The following is a 22,297-nucleotide window of genomic DNA, read 5'->3' on the forward strand; positions in this document are numbered from 1 at the left end:
CTTTCACATCGAAATCATCACTTTTAAAGCATTTAAACCAGCATCCACTGTATCTTTAGATGGAGCATGTTCACCATAAACTTGCCGAAGTATATGATAACTTGTTCTTCAAAATAATGAATTAAAACGTCCTGCAAATGCTTTTTTTTTGGCACAAAATTCGACATCTTTAAGCGTAAAAATATCTATGATGTTAACACCTTCAGCAAATTTGACATATGAAGTTTTGAAGTTTGCTGTCAACAAAATAGCATACATATCAAATCACATATATATCAGCATATGTGTAACTCCATCTATTGAAAAAAATCCGCATTAACTGGTACACCTAGTATTAATATGGCCACACAACAAACACTAATTCTTCTTATTCAATTCAATTTTGTTACAATTGAAACTACAATTCGAATCTTATACACTCGATTCTACAATACTATAGAAATAAGTATGGTTGGATCATCAAAACATTCTAGATTATCCTTGAATATAGGAACTTTCTTGAAGACCAACTGAAATTTTCAAATAGCAAAATGCCAGTTTATCAGCATTTCACTGTATCATAAACATGGTGTCAATTAGCTAGTAATTTAAACCACAATTTCAAATGTTTGAATATTATCCTTTTGAACAAATAAGCCATAATTTATTTGACCAATGCTGGTAGATATTTAGGGTGTCCTAATTTTCATTTATATAAACAAAGCTGAGAGAAATAGCTTAATAGCTAAATCTCTTACACCATGTTTCACTCTTTTCACAATCTAATGTCCTACATGAGAAAGTGAGTAAAAGAGCATATATACAACCTGGGTATGCGCCCCAACCAGAAATTGAACCCACCATCTTTTGGTATGCCGGACAGTGCTCCAACCAACTGAACCACACTGACCAGGGCATAGGGTATGTATATTTTAAGGCTTTTTGATATAAACTACTTCATCAACTTTCAGGCTTTCTAGAGTTAACTCGAATGCATACTTAATATGCATCATACAATATGCACTATATAGAGAGAGTTCAGTTTATCACATGACCTTATATTTATCCATAGGTAATATTCAATTGGTTCAGGCCCAATAACTTGAATTCTGGGTACAGTCCATGTCACTTTTAAGCCAGGATTATAAAAGGCTAGATTTCTTAAAGTACAGCTTAGGAGTTGAGATTTCTAATCAACAAGTAGTTTATCAGACAGGAAAGATTCAAGTTAATAAAGTAATTGTGGGCCATGCACAGGATGTGTATTTTCTTCCCTCCAATGACTTCTAGCAGCTTTTGGACTTTCTAGCAAACTAGAATAATGCTTTAGTGTTTATCATAACCAGTATAATCAATCTTACCATCTCACTGATTAACAGCATCCATCAGTCTCAGTTTTTAGTCACTTATCTGTGAATACCATCAAGAGCTTTTCAGAAGGATACTGTTTTCCTACCAAATCTCTATAATGAACAAACCTCTTAAGTTTCTGGGTCTGTTTCCAAATATAAAGGCTCATACTAATTTTATTTATAATTTTAACCTTGTAGAAAAGAAAATCATACATTAACCTGTTAACCAAGCGGGACCTATAAATACGTCAAACATAAACACTATCGGGAACGAGTAGGACGTATGAATACGTCCTTGAAATATATGTTGCATCCTGAGAGGGACGGTATATATTTTTTGTAATCTTTTTTTTTTAATTAATATATTTTATTGATTTTCTTACAGAGAGGAAGGGAGATAGAGAGCTAGAAACATCGATGAGAGAGAAACATCGACCAGCTGCCTCTTGCACACCCCCTACCGGGGATGTGCCCGCAACCAATGTACATGCCCTTGGCCGGAATAGAACCTGGGATCTTTCAGTCCACAGACCGATGCTCTACTGCTGAGCCAAACCGGCTTCGGCTGTAATCTTTATAATTGTTTGTAAAATTTATAATTTTTTAATTCGATGTTTCCATTTTTTTGTTGGTATTCTTTTCTATTTGTTTGTAATTTTGTATTTTCCTTTGTGCTTTATATATAACTAAACGAAAAAAAAATATATTTCATTTATTTTACTTAAGTATAAATAAAAAAATAATAATATAAAATTACGTCCCCTGGGTGTGACATATTGACACGTCCTAGTGAAAGAGTATGCGCCCGTTGTATGTTGCGTAATTAAAAAGGGAACACCCCGGTTAACAGGTTAAAAATCCCTGAAACATTACATAAATGTGGACTATTTTAGGAACTGAGTAGAGGAAGATTTTGGTTTAAGAATAGATAAAGTAAGGAAAAAAAGACTCCTTCAAACCTAAGTAAATAGTGAAAATAAATAGGAGATAAGAGAAACTGATGTTGAAGATGGACAACTGGGTTCACATAGATCTACCAGTAGGGCTGTGCAGTTTTAGGCAAGTCATTTAACTTCTTTAAGATGCAATTATCCAATTAGCAAAATGGAAATCATTAGTATGTATCCCATAGAACTACCGAGAGAATTAAATGAAATTTATAAAAAGCATTTAGCATTGTTGCCTGACACATACCCTGATAAATGTTAAGTGCTGCAGCTGCAGTTTCTGTTATTAAACTAGAAGTCTGGTGCACAAAATTCATGCACTGGATGGGGGGTAGGGATGGGTGTCTCTTGAGCTGGCCTGTGCCCTTCTCAGGGGATGTCCACCTGCCGGCTTAGGCCCAATCCCTCAGGGCCTAAGCCAGCATCAGACACTCCTCTCGAAGCCCAGGGCTCTCGCAGTCCAGGACCCCTTGCTATTTACTGCCTGCCTGCTGTGGAGGCGGGAGAGCCTGCCACCACCACCTCTGTGCTCATCCCCATGAGCCTGGCTTCTGGCTGAACAAGGTCGGGGTGGGAACGCTGCTCAACCAGAAGCTGGCTTGCTGCTCCTTAGCACTGGCCCTGCCCACTGGTGGTGGTGGTGGTGGTGGGCCGATTGGGGCTGATTGGCCGTGGGAGGTTGAGGCACCAGCCGCGGTCACACCCCATCCCCCCTCCTGCTGCCTCTGTGGAGGGGGGGGGGGTGCCAGGACCAAGCCTGTGCCACTGCCTCTCCTGCAACCTCTGGGACCACCATGGCTGACCTAGAGGCGCAGGCTCGTTAGCCCTGCCCCCCAACCCCCAGTCATTCAGGAAGATCGTTCTTAGCCCTTGCCGCCCCAGCTTTGTCCGGTCTAATTAGCATATTAGCTCTTTATTAAACAAGATTATATAGGATATGCCCTAGGGATTCTCCAAAGAGGCTTCATCCATTGACCTTTACTTTTAGAACAATGATTAGAAGGTTCACAAGCCAGATATCAGCAACTCTTTGCAGAATAAGAACAGGTCAGGAGTTGGCTACTACTAGTAAATCATAATTTAAAATATCAAATGAGTTTTCTCCTTTTTAGCTTTTCAAGGCTATGCTTATTTTAGGTTGGAACACATGCATGTAAGGTGAGCACACATTTCATAGTTCTTGTTACAATGGAATTTACTAGTGTTCATCTGAGCAAACCAAGAACAAACAGGAAAGTCCCAAAATAACATTCTGATGTGTAGTTAAACTGCGTGTTCTATTTGTGTAGCTGAAACATTGTCCTTTTTGTACTACTATTAAGACTGGGAAATAGATTGCCAGAAATGGCCATAGTCTGTACAATCTTCTTCTTGTAGAACAGACTGCATAACTCACAATCTCCCTAAGCAGATAAAACCAGTCAGCAGGTGGAAAACTGGTAATCCTATCTAATAAAGATAGAATATGCAAATTGACTGTTACTCTGCGACAACGATGGCTGGCACCCACAGCCAATAAGGAAGGAATATACAAATTGACGTGACAAACATGGGGACGATGCAGTCATTCCACCCTGCCCCAGCCACTGTGGGCCTCTGGGTAGAGCACTCGAGCAGGCGCGGAAGGGCTGGGGTGGGGAGGGATGCCTGCTATGAGGGGGAGGCGGGAGTGGGGGGTGGAGGAAGCTACAAGAGGGCAGCAGGGCCAGAGCGAAGGCCTGGGTGCCGGGTGCCAGGGGGAAGCTGTTGCCGGCAGCCAGGGGAAACAAGGCCTATTCTTGCACGAATCTTTGTGCATCAGGCCTCTAGTGATCCTATAATTCTCTAAGGAGTTAAAGAACAAAGACTTACTCTCCACTTCAATGAGGCCTTTGGCTAATCACTCATTTGAGAAGAAAGAGTTGGAGAAACAAATGGGTGGGACAGCTTCTAATAAGGGGGAAACGCCTACAGCACAAATACTTGAGGGGCCCTTAAAATGATCAGAGAGGTCTCAATCTGCTCCTCCTCTCTCCTCTGTAACTAGTAGACCTTAGACCTTAATTGTGCAAAGGAAGTTTCCCTGGCTCCTATTTCTCAGTTTCTAGTACCCTCAAGGCACTTTTACACATTAGCTGCAGTCACTTAGGTTCTCTCAGCTTCAGTTTCTTTATGAGATTAATAAAATGCTAGGATTTTTGTCTCTCATCTAAATTCTAATCTTGTCTAAATCCAAACTGGTATGACTGTCAGGGGGCAGCTATCCTTAATAGCACTGCTGTTAACTTGAGCTTTATAACAAGGGCATCCATCAAAATAAAAACCTCTACATTCAGACAGCATTTTCAGTACAAAAATAAAACACTGCCAAGCAGGAACCTCTTCAAAATGATATGAATGAGATAAAGGTAGCACTATTAAGTAAACAACAGTGGCTCTGGAATGACATGAAGCTTAGGGTCCAAGTATGACAGGTGTTGGAATAATCACAATTTTTGCTTTTAAAGATTTTTAAAATTGATTTTTAGAAAGAGGAAAAGGAAGAGAGAGAGAAACATCGACGTGAAAGCAGAAAATCGATCAGCTGCCTTCTGCATGCCCCCCAACCAAGGATCGAGCCTGTAACCAGGCATCGAGCCTGCAACCAGGCATATGCCCTGACTGGAAATCGAACCAGTAACCTTTTGATGCTGGGACGCCCAACCAAGCCACACTAGCCAGGGCAAGAATCACAAGTTTTGAGCTCCACAGAGATATGTGTATTTCAATTTTAATAAATAGTGAAATAGTTCAGATGCATTCATCCCTCTGGCAAAGTGATATAGTCTTTCAATCTATAAAATACTAAAATAGCCTATTATGGTAAGATTTTTACATCTCCAGTGTTCTAGCGCTGATATATTTTTTCTTTATAGGTTTTGTTCAGATTCCTAGAAAAGATTCTAAGGCCTTCTAACCTTAAAACTGGATTGATTAGTTTGGAGTAAGAGAGGAAGCACATACATGTAAGAATTAGCAAGAAACTACATAAACCAAGTCACAACTGCCAGAATGAAGATACTTCTACAGATGAGAAATATTACTTTTGTATTTCTAACAAGTACATGTGCCAGAAACACATAGTTTTCAACTTAACTGTTTCCCTCATCCAATTATTCCATCAGTTTACAGAGGAACTCCTGGTAAAATTTCACTGTGCGCACCATTCTTTGCCTTATTAGAATAGACCAAAGTAGATGTTTCTGTTTACCCTCAAAACTAAGGTTTTTGTCTAATGGTAAAACAAAGACTTTCTTTTCTAAACTCCTGCAGAAAGAGAAAAAAATGAAGCTACATTCTAAGAAGACCTCATTTCATATACAATATTTGAAGCCATGTGGCAAAGTACCAAATTATTTCCTTACAATTCTGATAAGGCTAGATATTCCATTCAGAAGAAAAGTCCATATTCTCATATATTTAGAAGGATGTTATCTTAGTAAACTGTCTTTGTTTCATAGTACTCAGAAGAAGTGATACTTTGTACCTTATAAACTTTGGTGTTAACTTGGAGAATTGTTTTTTTAAATACATTTTTATTGATTTCAGAGAGGGAGAGAGAGATGGAAACATCCAATGATCAGAGATAATCATTGATTGGCTACCTCCTGTACACCCTGCCATAGGGGATTGAACCCACAACCCAGCCATGTGTCTCGACCAGGAATTGAACTATGACATCCTGGTTCATAGGTTGATGCTCAACCACTGAACAACAATGGACAGGCAGCCTGGAGAATTTTTTTTAACTCCCATCCCTTTATGCTTTTCAGGTTTTTTTCTTTTTAAGAATGAGAGTAGAGAAAGAAATGGCAGGCTTCAGTACACAACATACTGATAAGTACTCACATTGTCCTTAATAACTTACTGCTCATATTTTAAGCAGTATTATGTACTAACTACTATACTGGCAAAATTTCTGAAGTTGACAATTTCAAGTACTGATAAAACAAAGCTGGTAGAAACATGAACTGGTACAACTACATCCATAAATTGGCCTGGCCTAGTAGTAAAGTAGCACATGTGCACACCTTACTACTAGCAACTCCATTCCTAGGTTGGTAACCTAGAGAAACCCTTGCATATGCACAGCAGGAGACATAACAATGTTCATAGAAGCAATGTTTGTAATAGCAAAAATGCTGAAAAGAACTCAAATGTCCACCATATTTTCAGACTATGGAAAAATAAAAGCAGTGAAAATAAATTAACTAAATTGCACATATCAACATGAACAAAGAAAAAACAAGTCACAAAAAAAGGCATGACACTGTGGTTGCATTTAAATCAAGAACAAAAATTAGGCAAAACTAAGCAAAATTATTTAGTGATATAGACAAATGGAAAATATAAACAGGAGAATCCTATATAATAAAAGCCTAATATGCAAATTGTCTCCTCAACTAGGTGTTCAACCAGCGGGCAGGGCCAGCCGGCCAACCGTGGGAAGGGGAGCGGCAGCCATCAGCAGGCAGCTGATAAGGACCCTACCCGTGCATGAACTTTGTGCACTGGGCCTCCAGTGATTGATATAAAATGCCAGTGGGAGACACAGAAGAAGAGGAGGTTACAGAGAAGAAAGGGTCAGACAGGCGGTTCTAAACCTAACCTCAAGTGTTGTTAATGCTTTTATTTTTTTAAGGTGGAAAATAGTTACAGGTTTTCTTTTTATTGCTATTCTTTAAACTATACAGGATATATTTCACAGTTTAAAACTATGAGAAAGAGCCTTGGTCAGGTTGCTCAGTGGGTTAGAACATCATCCCAATATATCAAGGTTGCAGGTTCCATCCTATTGGCACAAATAAGAATCAACTAATGAATGTATAAATACATAGAACAACAAATTGATGTTTTTCTCTCCCTCCCCCTCTTTTAAAACTCAATAAAGAAATACAAAATAAAGAAAGCTAAAAAAGAAACACACACATGGAGGCAGAATAGCCCTTATTATCTAGTGCCTACACATTGCTACAATGAGGAAACATGTCAAGTATTCCTGATGACCTCTTTAGGTAGTAAAGAGATGCTATTAACCACGTTAGTTTTTAGAAAAATTAAGCTTGAGACTTTACTTCCATAGTATTTTGGAGGTATAACTTTCTTTTGTAGCACTTATGCAAACTGATTATTTTTATAAAATGTCTCTCTCCCACAATAAACTGAAAATTTCATGAAGGAGAGTATTTCCTTCTTCAACATTTCCCATCACAGGGTCTAGCACAGTGCCTGATCATGGGAAGCAGTCAATAAACATTTTTTAAATGAATGAATGAATGACTTTAAGAATATAAGTTAGGATAACTTTTATTAGTCTCTATTAAAAAATTTCAGGAAAATAGAACAGAACTGTCCTGAAACTCAATGTTTCATCCCTATTATTAGGCTTCCTGAACTACTGTCCTATAACTTATTATTTCAACATTTATATAACAAAGTTTACTAAGGCCCTTTTATAAGTAAGCACTGAGCTAGGTGCTGAAAATATGGCACTGGCAGGATTGATACAGTCTTATTTATCTAAACAATAGCCACTTTATGTATAACGGGTGAAGGTAAGATAGGATTTTCCCTGTGACTTCTTAGAACATTGAAATGTATATAAAGACAAGGCTGAGATTTCAACTGACGGGTGGCAAGATCCACTTTGGAAAACAATGGGTTACTATTTTCTTTAGCTGCTCTAAAGGATGAACTAATTTCTTTAGTCTTTGCCTCCTTATGAGTTAAATTATATCATCCTTTGTTATACAGAGAAATCTTTCCGAAAATACTGGATAAACAGCATTGCATTGTCCTTCTGGAAACTCTTCTAGAAAGCAACAGGCAGAAACAATCACTCCTTGGAGAAAAGCTACAAAAAACCAAAACAAAACAAAAAAAATCTTGAAAACAAACCTCTATCCTGGAGATAAAAGAGAAGAGCCACATTACAGCTGCCTCTCTACCTGCACTTTACGGGAAAGGTTAAAATTAGAGACAATGAAAAAGTATTAAATGGTGGTTGTAATAAACTTGATAACTATTTAATTTCACTAGCCTTTCACTCTTTTTCAATGCAGTCATCATTCTACCCGGCATTCCTTTAAGGCCACATTAGAAAATGTGGCTGACACCTTTCATCAGCTCAAGCTATTCCTGACTCCCTTCTCCAACTTCCCTGTTCCTTAAGCCAACCTAAAAGTTAAGGAACCAAAGATGGTGAAGAGTAGTGTAAGTAGATAGGACATGAGGGGCACAACCAGCTTTCCTCAAAATAAACTTAGTTCTATTGTTTTCTTAGGAAATGAACTTCTCCCTAAAAGTTTAACAATATCTTCAGTAATTTACTTCGCAAGGCATATTTCTTTTTGTACATTATCTCAATTAAAAATAAGTGTTTCAAAATTTCTCAGAGTAAGCCTCCTTCTCTTTGAGTCATTCATTGTTTATAAATTCATTTAATTATGGGACAAGAATTTAATATTCAGAATGTTGAAATAATTTAGTCATGCTTACATCTACTGAGTATGGTTTACATAGGGCCAATAAAGCCAAAGGCAAATGAGCATAAACAAGAATAAGTGGAAAATTTGGTCTCTGAATGGTTTGCCTCAAAACAAGAAAAGTTCTATTGGGATGGTATCTACAAATTACCCGATGGGGAAATGTGTAGCTAGCGATGGACATTACTTTGAATAAAGCACTTTTGATGTTTCTCTTGAAATTATCGTGTTTTCCTTTATTACAAAATTTGCCATTATTAACTGGTACACCTAGTAAACATATCCTGGAATGAGGATTAAACAAAGATACAATCAGACTTCTAAACCATCTCCACCAGCCAATGCAGCCTTCCTATCTCCCCACTCCCTACTTCTCACAATTCTGGCAGAAGTCTGAAGGTTTACTCTCTTGATATGTTGAACATACAGGCTCTGTACTCACCGAAGCACAACTGAAAAAATAGATAAAAGTACAACACTAAGATCAACAGTGAAACAAAAACCCTTTTCTCTCCATTAGACTCTGTGCAAACAGGCAAAAGATTGGTTGATTCTTCTGAGGGAAAAATGACTTGCCTAAGATAAAAGATCTACAGATGCTGGCAATTGGGTGACCCTACCTAAGTGATCAATCACTCCTTACAGTAAAGCCCACCAACTGACAAGCCCCACCCAAGAAAATGAATGATCACCGGTTCAATTCCAGTCAAGGGCTCGTCCCTTGATTGTAGAGTGGATCTCTGCCCTGGTGGTGGCACATGTGGGAAGCAACCAATCGATGACTCTCTCTCACATTGTCGTTTCTCTGTCTATCCTTCTCCCTTCCACTCTCTCCAAAAACCAATGGGAAAAATATCTTCGGTTGAGGATTAACAACAACAACAACAACAAAAACCCCACATAAAATAAAAAAACTACTAGAATTAAAGATCGGGGGGGGGGAGGAATGAGATGCACAGTGCAAAAGGTGGTGAGGTTAAAGGACTGATGAAGTGAGACTCTAAAGAAAGGGCCAAAGTGGGGGGAGGGGACAGGAAGGAATATTTAAAGAATAAGATGCTTGACAGCTAACTAATAGAGAAGAAGCTCTGAGTACTTTTAGGGCAGGAGTCAACAAACTTTTCTGTAAAGGGTCAGATAATACATATTGGCTTTGAGAACCATGGTCTCTGCTGTAATATTAAACTCTGCTGTGGTAGTGTGTGTGTGTGGGGGGGGAATCTATGACAATACATAAACAAAGGAGCAGGTTGTAATTAAATAAACATTATTTACAAAAAATGTATAGTTTGGCCCAGAGGCACTGGTCTAGGATATAGCTATTGGAGTAGTAGCTGAAATAGGACAAAATTACTGGGAGAGAGGTGGTACAGGAACTAAAAAGCAAAGGTATCGGCAAGATCATTAATATGGACACTGAATTTACCAAGAATTAAGCCAGGAATAGTATTGGAGAGAATGCCTGAGCCAGGAAGCAATGCTTTTAAAGAATGAGGAGTGACATCAGCAAAAATGGCAGAGATCTCTGAAAATTCTCTCCTCTATAAAAGGATTAAGAAAACTGGCAAAAATGGCCAGAATCAGGTTTTTCAGAATTCTGGAAATTAACCAAAGGCTCGCAGTAATCTGGGACACATGTATTCAAGAACAATTTAATCCAATCCCATTCTGAAAGTCAACAGCTTACAATCACAGTGAAAAACATCAGCCTGACAACCACCCGAGGGGGCAAGAAAGGGCTGGGGTGCCTTCAAAGCTTCATTCCCCCCAAGTTGTCATTATTTGACCTTTCTCATGGTTTCCTGGGAGCCCCCCAACATGCAAGGTTGTCTATCTGATCAGACTTAGAGCTTGCCCAGTGTGAAAAGCCTTTCCCCTGGGGATGGAAGCACTGGTTGAAGATACAGGCAAGTGTTCATTTAACCCAGTGGCTACATAAAGCAGTGGATAACAGTTGGGGGCAAATAATAAATTAGCAAAAAAGCTTAAAAAGTAAAGTCAGGGGAAAGGAGATATCCACAGAGGCTTTGAAAAGCTCTGTTGTGTTCCTGGGGATCTAAAAGGCCACAAGTATACAAAAGGCTGTGTGCACGCCCAGGGCTGAACACATCCTCAGGAAAGGCCTGAGAAGGCTTTTAGTATCAATTCTGGTTGACCTTGAGGCTCTGCACAAGCAGAAACTGAAGGCTAAAACAGAGCTATCAATTGCCTGGTTGAGTGTTATATTCTACATCCAGCAAAACTATTCTTTAAAAACCAGGAAAAATGAAGGTATTCCCAGATAAACAAAAATGGAGATAAGTCAATGCTAGCAGACCTGCCCTATAGATATACTAGATGGAATTCTTTAAAATGCACACATATACACACACACACTAATAAAAGGGTAATATGCTAATTAGACCAGACATCTTCTGGACAAAGCCACGTGGTGGTGGGGGCCAAGGCAGAGATGGTTAGGGGCCATCAGGCCAGCAGGGGAGGGCAGTTAGGGGCACCAGGCCGGCAGGCAGAGTTGGTTGGAGCGATCAGGTAGGCAGGCAGGCAGGCGAGCAGTTAGGAGCCAGCAGTCCCAGATGGAGAGAGTGCAAACCAGGCTGAAGGACAACCTCCCCCACCCCCAACCCCCAGAATGAATTTTGTGCACTGTGCCTCTAAAAAATATATATATATATGTATATATATGTATATTAATTTCAGAGAGCGAGAGAAAGAGACATCAATGTTGAGAGAGAATTATTGATCGGCTGCCTCTTGCACACCCCCTACTGGGAATCAAGCCTGCAACCCAGGCATGTACCCTTGATCAGAATTGAACTGGGACCCTTCAGTGGGCAGGCCGACGCTCTATCCACTGAGCCAAACCAGGTTACTAAATGGAATTCTTCAGGATGAAAGGATAGTATAGATAATAACTTGAATCCACAGGAAGAAATAATGAACTAATAAAGCTAACTTCTGTGTTATTGGTTTCTTACTGATGTTGCAACATATTAACACAAATTTAGAGGTTTAAAACAGTGCAATTTATATAGTTCTGGAGGTTGGAAGGCTGAAATAGTTCACTGGGCTAAAAAATCAAGATGTGGGCAGGGCTGCATTTCTTTGTAGAAGTTTTAGGGGGAAATCCATTTTCTTGCTTTTTCCAGCTTTTAGAGGCTACACTTGCATTCCTTGTTTCATAGTCCCTTCCTCCACCTTTAAAGTCAACAGTATAGAATCTTTAAAACTTTCCCCATTATTTTCCTGCTTCTTTCCTTATAAAAACCCTGTGATTACATTGTGCCCACCTGTGATGTGATTACATTTAACAGAGGTTAAATCAGGCTAACTGCTATTTCAAAATCCTTTACTTAATCATATCTATAAAGTCTTTGCCGTTTAAGGTAATATACTCACAAGTTCCAGATATTGAGACACAGATTTTCTAGGGGGTCATGATTCTGTCTACCACAGTAGATAAATACAAAACATGATGTAAATTTTTTGTTTGTAACTTTTTGTTTCTCTTATCTAATAATTATAATCTGTGTTGACATAATGTTTAAATATGTCATTTGTATGATAATATAGCACAAAGGGGGGGGGACAGAGAACAAAGATTTTGCATATTACTGAAATGAAATTGGTATTAACCAACACTAGATTGTTATAAATTAAGATGTTAGTGTAATCCCTGGGACTATTATTAAGGAAACAACTAAAAATATTATAGAAAACTAGAAGGGAATTAAACTGGTACACTAGAATCTATTTAACACAAAGACTGTTGTAGAGGAATAAAAAGACATGACATAGAAAATAAATAGCAAAATGATAGGCATGAATCTCATCAGTAATTACATTAAATGAAAATGAAGTAAACATACACATTAAAGAATGAGATAAAGAAACTAAAGATGGCCAAGACCGGTTTGGTTCAATGGATAGAGCATTGGCTTGGGGACTGAAAGGTCCCGGGTTCGATTCCGGTCAAGGGCATGTACCTTGGTTGCGGGCATATCCCCAGTGGGGGGTGTGCAAGAGGCAGCTGATCGATGACTCTCTCTCATCGATGTTTCTAACTCTCTGTCTCTCTCCCTTCCTCTCTGTACAAAATCAATAAAATATATATATATATATAAAAGAAACTAAAGATGACTAAAACAGACAAATGACAAGACATAATCCTGGGAGGTTTTAGAGAAAAAGGAAAGACAATGATCTGCAAATGGCAAGAAAGTAAAAGAAGGATACCAACCCCCCTTTTACGTACAATGAACGAGAGAGAAAGGACAGATATTATTGCTTGAGAGGACTGCAGTGAAGCAGGATTCTTTGGGGATGCTTATAATCTTTTTGGATAAAAAGGATTTTTAAATTTTACTTAGTAAAAACTATCATATTTTTCTTTATGTTTCATCCCTTTGCATTCATGCTTCCCTTAGGAATTATTCATACCTTGAGAACAGATAAAAAACATTCCTATGTAAGATTCTTGAGTGAGGTCCTTAGTTCATTTTAACCTACTGTAGACACTGCTGTATAAAATTCTCATTTTTCTTTCATCGAATTAAAAGGAAGGAGAGTAATGAAGACAGGGATGAGTAATGAAGAAAGAGCACTAAATTAAAAGGCAATAGTAAGGGCATTTAATCTAAGATCCATTATGAAGTCATTGGGTGGCAGCTTGACCTCTAATCTGCCTCCTTTCTTTCCCATTGCCACACTCAGATCCACATCATCTCTCGTCTATGGCTATAGGTTATTGCAACATCTCTCAAAGGGCTAAGTTGAAAACAGTCTCTCCTTTTTTCCAATCCATCCACTACAAAGGCTAGAATTATAGTCCTAAAACAAAAACCACCTTAAAATGAAAGATTCATGTCAGTATTTTACATAAATAATTCAGAAAAATAAACAATTCCACAGAGAGGAAGAGAGAGGGATAGAAAGTTAGAAACCTCGATGGGAGAGAAACATTGATCAGCTGCCCCCTGCATATCCCCTACTGGGGATGTGCCTGCAACCAAGGTACCTGCCCTTGACTGGAATCGAACCTGGGACCCTTGAGTCCGCAGGCTGATGCTCTATCCCCTGAGCCAAACCGGTTTCAGCAGATCAATATATTTTAAAATAATATTCAATGATACTAATAATTAGAAAGGCACAAATTAAAATGGCAAAGCAACTCTCCCACCAAATTAACATAATTGTAACAAATGAACACCCAGTTTAGATAAAGAGATGGAAAACAGAAACTTACAAATTAAAATCTTATTTATAATAAGGAATTTCATTTTTAAGAATGAAATCCAAACTTATTATAATTTAAGGCCTTTTGCAACCTGACTTTGGCTTATTTTTCTTTCTCTTCTCTATACTCTACCCATCCTGCACTTTATCTGCAAATCAAAGTAAAAGCATACAAAAATGTCAGATTTTTCATCCCTCAGCAATTAGGGACATGTTTTCTCTACTGCTTGAAATTATCCTTTTCCTTTGTCTCTGATGCAAATGCTCTATTTCAAGATTTAATTCATGCATACCCTTCCATGATGTCCCCAAATTTAGTTGTCCTCTCCTTGTGTTCTCATGGCACTTTAAAACTCAAGAGCCCTTAATACTCTTTTTTCAATGAAAGTTATCTGTTGACAATTGTCTTCCCAAAACACTGAGGGAGGCTGTCGAGATTCTGGTCTTATTTATTTTTGTTTTTACAGTGCTTAGAACACAGGTGATGCTCCATAAACACTGAATCAGTAACATTTCATCTAGCATAGGGGTGTCGAACTCAATCAGAGAAGGGGCCAAAATCTAAAATCCAGCCTAAATCGCGGGCCGAATGGTTTACTGAACAGTCATAAACTGTCATTGTGATGGAAACGCAGCGGAGTGCAGTGATGACAGCGCGGTATGGGCCACATTGCAAGGCCTGGCGGGACGGATTTGGCCCGCGGGCCTTGTGTTTGACACATGTGACTAGCACCTAAAGCTAACAGCAAGGCTTTTCATTTCTCAAAGTCTACAAAGACCAGTATTTAATACTACCTTAAAATTGTAATTCTCGCTGAAACCGGTTTGGCTCAGTGGTAGAGTGTCGGTCAGCGGACTGAAGGGTCCTGGGTTCGATTCTGGTCAAGGGCATTTACCTTGGTTGCGGGCACATCCCCGGTAGGGGGTGTGCAAGAAGCGGTTAGTCGATGTTTCTCTTTCATCGACATTTCTAGCTCTCTATCTCTCTCCCTTCCTCTCTGTAAAATATCAATAAAATATATTTTTTAAAAAATTATAATTCTCCAACACTCCACTTCCAAAACTACCTATCTTATATTGGTAATCTAGACTTTATCCTTGATCATTTATAAGGCTAAGAAAACTAAGTGTTCCTTCTATCAATATGTGGTTTCAGTAGGTTAATTCTAAATTCTAAAAATGCTGCCAGCCAAAACCGGTTTGGCTCAGTGGATAGAGGGTTGGCCTGCGGACTGAAGGGTCCCAGGTTGGATTCCGGCCAAGGGCATGTACCTTGGTTGTGGGCACATCTCCAGTGAGGGGTAGGCAGAAGGCGGCTGATTGATGTTTCTCTCTCATCGATGTTTCTAGCTCTCTATCCATCTCTCTTCCTCTTTGTAAAAAAATCAATAAAATATATATTAAAAAAAAATGCTGCTAGAGCCTGGCTAATGTGGTTAGTAGTTGAGCACAGACCTATGAACTAAGAGATCATGGTTTGCTCTAGCTGGTTTGGCTCAGTGGATAAAGCATAGGCCTGAGGACTGAAGGGTTTCCAGTTCAATTCCAGTTAAGGGCACATGCCCAGACTGGGCTCAATCCCCAGTGCAGGGCATGGCAGGAGGCGGCCAATCAAATGATTCTCTCTCATTATTGATGTTTCTATCTCTCTCTCCCTCTCCCTTACCCTCTGAAATCAATAAAACATATAAAAAAAAAAAAAAAAAAGAATAATCAGAGAGAGAGAGAGAGACAGACACATCATGGTTCAAGTCCCAGTCAAGGCACATGCCCAGGTTTGGGGTTTGATCACTGGTGGAGGACATACTGGAGGCAGCCAATCAATGATTCTCTCTCATTGTTGATATTTCTCTCTCTCCTCTCCCTTCCTCTCTGAAATCAATCCTATATAAATTAAAGGCTAATATGCAAAGTGACCGAACGGCAGAACAACTGAACAACCTGTCATCATGATGTGCGCAGACCACCAGGGGGCATGCACAGAACATGGGAAGCGTTGACAGCAGGTGGCAGAGCATGGAACATGGTGGGTGTCGGCTGCGGTGGGATGGTGGAGCAGGTGAGTGGGGGTGCCAGACCAAGGCAGGGCGCCAGTTGCTGTCATCAGGGCGAGCCTCTGGTGGTTACTGAAAATTTTTTGCTCCCACATGCTTTGATCCTGCCTGGTGCTCGCACCCACTGCTAGAGCCTGCCCGATCACACTCGCTGCCGGCACCCAGAACCGGTCCCAATCGCCCCTGAAGGCTTCTCCACCCCCCCCTGCTCCAGAGGGACCATTGGGACAGCAACTGCTGCTCACACACACTGATGGTGCTGGCCCGCTCGCACCTGCCATTGGCACCGGCCCCAATCGCTCTGCACCATTAGCGGGTGTGTGTGGGGCCAACACCAGCAGTGTGTGCGAGTGGCGGGAGCAGCTGGCAGACAGGGGACCAGGGGCTGCAGCAGGAGGGGCTGGGCAGGGGCACGGAGGATGGGTCAAGACCCACCCCTGAGCCCACAGCAGCCTTGTGGCCCACAGTTCCTTTCAAGGTGCACAAATTTGTGCACTGGCCCCCTAGTAAAAATATATTTTTTTAAAATTCTGTTAGAGAGAAGCAGTGATGTGCAAGGCTCAGTGGATTCCATATTGGTAGATTGAAATTGGCCAGGATAAGATTATTTATGCCATGGAAATTGGTAAACACTACAAATAAGCCCTGTATTCTCCTCCAGGCTGGTTAAATATTTACCAGCACACTAACAGACAAAAGAATACTTATTCTAGTTGGACAGGACTGTTACTAGCTAATGAGTAAACAGTAGTTCAAGTCTTTTTTCTTCAAGAAGCTTCCTGGTCTAATCTAAACTTCATGTATTTCCCCCCAATTTAGAACTCCTAAACCACTATAGCTAAGTCAAAAAGTTTTACTTACATTTACCTAATTCAGTCAATAAATATTTACTGGGTACCTGTATCACTGTCCATATTGATGATCCGTTGTTTTATCCATTTATTTTCTTTTTTCCTTTAAACAATAAAGCTTCTTCAAAGAACAGTGGGTTCTCAATAAGCACTTACTAAATTATGACTGGGGTAGCAGATATTGTGATTGATACCTCACATACATTTCACCTAAGACAATAAAAAAGACAATCACAGATATACCATTCCCCTAGTCAGTGACTTGTTTAAAAGAGGGCTTATGACCCAATATGGTCAAAGAGATGTGAGGACCAAAGTCTGCTGTGAGCTTCTGGAAAAGGCTTCTTGCTCCTACAAAATAAAGCAGGTTTCCCTTCTTAACCTCATCCTCATGCTGTGGTATTTGGATGAAATGCTTACAAAGCTAGAGACATCACATTATCCAAAACAAATAAAAAACCTTCAAACCTGACCTAGCTCTGAAATTCTGTTATGAGTGATAATATGTTTCCTTATTAAGCCATTTAAAAATAGGGTTTCTGTTATGGTCAGCCAAAGTATACTTATACTAATAAAAAGGTAATATGCTAATTAGACTGGGTCAACCAGACATCTTCCAGGCAAAGCCATGGTGGCGGGGGGCCAAGGCAGAGGCAGTTAGGGGCAATCAGGTCGGCAGAAGAGCAGTTAGGGGGCAGCCATGCCAGCAGGGGGACAACTAATTGGGTGGCAGTTATGGGGCGACCAGGCTGGCAAGCAGAGGCAATTAGGAGCAATCAGGCAGGCAGACAGAGTGGTTAGGGATTATCAGGCAGGCAGGTGAGCTGTTAGGAGCCAGCAGTCCCAGATTGCAAGAGGGATGTCCGACTATCAGTTTAGGCACTATCCCCAGATTGGAGAAGGTGCAGGCCAGGCTGAGGGATTCCGCCCCTCTCTCAACATGCACAAATTTCATGCACTGGGCCTCTAGTTAACTGATAAAACAGAAATTTGAAACAAAGATATATGCACTGAACTAAGATTCTTACCACAGTAAAATTTGGTTAGAGAATAATTGTATTTTAAGTTAAGTGTGTTTTTTTCCTTTAAAATTTTCCTTAGGTTCCCAGTTATTTTTATATTGATAAATCAAAGTGAATTGAAAGAGTTAGAGGTCTACAAAATTTGTTAAGAAAAACAGAAGTCCTTGCCCCTGTTGTTGTCCCACTTCTACTCCCTCCAGGAAAACCACTTGTACATCTTTTAACTGATTATTTTGGAACTGAGCTCCATGTTTCTACAATAAATGACTGCGTGTGTTACTTCCCATTGATTTACCAATTTGAAAGATGATTTACAAGATCGCTTTTCTCCTTCAGTATTCATCAAACACAAATATCCTTTCTATCTCCTTAACTACCATATTAGGTCTAGTAATAATTAATGTCGTTTTCTAATACTTTTTTAAAATCGAATTTATTTAAACAATACAACAAAATTTAATCAACAATATAGTTGCCGTTGTTTTCTACTACTTGTGCCCAACGCTCAGGAGGCATTTTAATCCCTCTGTTGTAAAATTCTTGTGATTTTGATGCAAAAAATTCGGTCAATGCATTTTTGAGGCATTCTTCATTATTAAATTTTTTTCCAAGAAGAAAGTTTTGCAAAGAACGAAACAAATGGTAATCGGAAGGGGCAATATCAGGAGAATATGCAGGTTGAGGGAGAACTTCCCATTCCAACTGGCGCAGTTTTTCAGCAGTGATTCTTGCAGTATGCGGTCGTGCGTTATCGTGGTGAAGAATTACGCCCTTCCGATTAATCAGCGCGGGTTCTTTTGCTCTTAAAGCTTGGGCTAACCTTTCTAATTGGGCACTATATACTGCACTTGTAACGGTTTGGTTAGATGGTAAAAGTTCATAATGAAGAATTCCTTTAAAATTCCACCACACACACAACATCACTTTTTTTCTCATGCAAGTCAGGTTTTGGCGTGGGCTGCGGAGCCTCATTTTTGTCCAACCATTGAGGCCGCCTTTTCAAATTAACATACAGCACCCATTTTTCATCTCCGGTAACAATTTGCTCTAAAAACGGCAAACGGTTTTGACGAGAGAGGAGCGAACTGCAAATTGTGACTCTTTGATTACGGTTGTTGTCGGTCAACTCATGAGGAACCCATTTTCCAAACTTTTGGACTTTGCCAAGTGCACGCAATTGATTGGAAATTGTTTTTTGTGAACAATTTAAAGTTGTCGCAAGCTCTTGTTGGGTAATTTGAGGATTTTGCACCAAAAGAGCTTGAAGAGCTTCTTGATCAAAATTGGACACATGGCCTCGACCACTCTTGTCATCTAACGAAAAATTTCCCTCGCGAAATTTCTCAAACCAACGCTGGCATTTTCTGGTGCTAACTGCATCTTGACCAAGAGCACTACAGATGTTTTTTGCAGCCTCACTTGCTTTTCTTCCTAATTGGAACTCGTAAAGCATGCAGTGCCGAATATGCTCTTCATCCGCCATCTTCTTAGCCCTAGTTTTGCAACAAAAACCAAACCAAACACAAACTTTTTCAAGCAAAACTTGTTAATTGCACTTCACACGTTCTGTAGATACCACGTGTTTGAAGGTTATGTCAATACAAGTCAACGCCAAGCAAGATTTTAAACGAATGTTTAAAAACGACATTCATTATTACTAGACCCGATATATAATGACTATAATTTTGATTAATTCAATATTCAGTATACATTACAATGACTATGTAAGCTCACTTGAATCATATAATAAACCATCTTGCTTTTTTCTTTTTTCTTTTTTAAATATATTTTATTGATTTTTTACAGAGAGGAAGAGAGAGAGCTAGAAACGTTGATGAGAGAGAAACATCGACCAGCCGCCTCCTGCACACCCCCCACTGGGGATGTGCCCGCAACCAAGGTACATGCCCTTGTCTGGAATTGAACCCGGGACCTTTCAGCCCACAGACTGATGCTCTACCACTGAGCCAACCCGGTTTTGGCATGATGCTTTTTTCTTTCCTGCACAACTCTTTGCTTTTCCAGTAACTATTATCTTTTTCATTCATTTGCTTAATTTTCTACATATTTATTTCACCCCAGAAATATTTTACCCCAGAAAATCTTCGTAAACTGTATGAATTTTCTCTCAAGATAATGAGACCCATCAAGTATTCTAGTTTACCTTCCTAAAGAAGTCTCTGTTATCTGAAACCTCCCCTATTCTAAGGAATGCCCTAGCCTTTCTTGTTTATTGGATAACCTGTTTCCCCTATATGTTTACCTCTTTCCAGTTTTACACCCTTATTTTGTGAAGTACATTTTCCAGTAGCTTCATAGATGGTGTGTGGGAAGTAAATTTTTCAAGACACTGCAAGTTTATTCTATTGATAGCTTTTCAGACAAGAAAGATAGTTTAGTCAAATAAAAACAAATCTAGGCCCCATTGTTGGATATAATTTTGACAATGATGTGTACTAACATTTTAATTTTTAGAAAAATTGATGAATTCTTAATTGACATAGGAACTGAGAAGCACATGACTATAGACGTCTGTATCAGAATTTATAATAAATTTAAGCTAGCCTCAAGTCAGTGTTAATGTTTAAAGAAAACCTCATGAAATTGGCAGCAAGTAGGCACTGAATAAACAGTAGTTATTAATAACAAAAACCATATTTACATATGCAAGTTCTGATATAAATAAAATAGATAAATTAGCCGAAACCTGTTTGGCTCAGTGGATAGAGTGTCAGCCTGTGGACTGAAGGGTCCTGGGTTCGATTCCGGTCAAGGGCATGTACCTTGGTTGCGGGCACATCCCCAGTGGGGGGTGTGCAGGAAGTGGCTGGTCGATGTTTCTCTCTCATCGATGTTTCTCTCTATCTCTCTCCCTTCCTCTCTGTAAAAAAATCAATAAAATATATTTTTTAAAAAAATAGATAAATTAAACCTAAACGAAGCCAAACCAGGGTTTTGATTTCTCAAGGTGTCCAATCCTGACTAGTCTCCAATTTTAATAATTTCTCAATTATATCAAGTAATTCTTTTCATATTTATATTTTTTCAGTTGAATAAAGCCAGCTTGTTTGGTTGGAATGTAGATGAAAAGTTCCAAATATTGGCAAAGTTCGAGTGACTCTATCATTAAGTTCACCTTGCCAAAATTCCAAAATTCATATAAGAGGAGGAGTCTAGTGCATTTTGCAGTGCCAGAATGTAAAAATGTACTCAAACAACCATGCACACAAGAATGTATGCATGGGGAAACACGCACACACACACGATATGTCAAAGAAATACAAAAACTGACTAAAAGAGCTCCCAATGACCAAAGTTGGAACAATTTTTAAAAATATATATACATTTTACTGAGTGTTTTACAAAGAGGAAGGGAGAAGGATAGAGAGTTAGAAACATTGATCAGCTGCCTCCTGCACATCTCCTATTGGGGATGTGCCCTTGACCGGGATCTAACATGGGACCTTTCAGTCTGCAGAACAACACTCTATCCACTGAGCCAAACCAGTTACAGCAAAGTTGAAACAATTTGAACAACACAATAAAGTAGTATTGAATTATAACCCAAAATATAAAACATATATTCATGAGTCCATACTGATATAAATGATTAGATAAATGAATAAATGGAGGAGAGACTAATCTCCCATGTAAAATTCCAAATAGTAATTTATGAAGATACTCTGCTCTTAAGGAGGTGTAACACATTTAACTCTCCACTCTTTATGCTGTAGACTGAGCATGGTGACTTTTCTCTAGAGCAGCGTTTTTCAACCGCTGTTCCGCGGCACAGAGATGTTGCCTGGTGTGCCGTAGGTGCAGACAAGACAAGAATTTTATAATTTTTCACTATTTTGTTTACTTAATATTTCATAATAAAGTAATTATAAAATACTTTCTTTGTGTTTATTTGATTCCTATTCAAGAGAATTACTTTATATATAGTCAATATAGGCACAGAGTTAAATTTTTTAACATTTTCTAATGGTGGTGTGCCTCGTGATTTTTTTCATGAAACAAGTGTGCCTTTGCCCAAAAAAGGTTGAAAAACACTGCTCTAGAGTACAATACGGAAAGGGGAGGGGGGGGAGGTAACTTTACAAAAGTGAGGAACCTAACAAACACAACCTCAGTCAGGTGATCAAAGCCAACATCAACAGTTATAAATCCTATCAACAGTATGTATGCTTAATATCATATGATGAAAATGCAACTTTATATGTGTGGTTATCTTCCCAATAACCCATTATGCCAGTCTTATCATGAGAAAAACTAAGACAAATCCCCATAGTGGAGCATCATACAAAATACCTGACCAGTACTCAAAACTGACAAGATCATCAAAACTAAGAAA

The 22,297-nt window shown here is 39.2% G+C and overlaps 1 protein-coding gene across 7 annotated transcripts in view; it reads right to left on the minus strand.

Moving 5' to 3' along the window:
* Positions 1-22,297, minus strand: part of ZNF609 (zinc finger protein 609) — a 191,438-nt gene that overhangs the window by 70,542 nt on the left and 98,599 nt on the right. The window lies entirely within an intron of this gene.

Source organism: Pipistrellus kuhlii, unplaced genomic scaffold (assembly GCF_014108245.1).
Source record: "Pipistrellus kuhlii isolate mPipKuh1 unplaced genomic scaffold, mPipKuh1.p scaffold_m20_p_1, whole genome shotgun sequence".
Lineage (NCBI taxonomy): Eukaryota > Metazoa > Chordata > Mammalia > Chiroptera > Vespertilionidae > Pipistrellus > Pipistrellus kuhlii.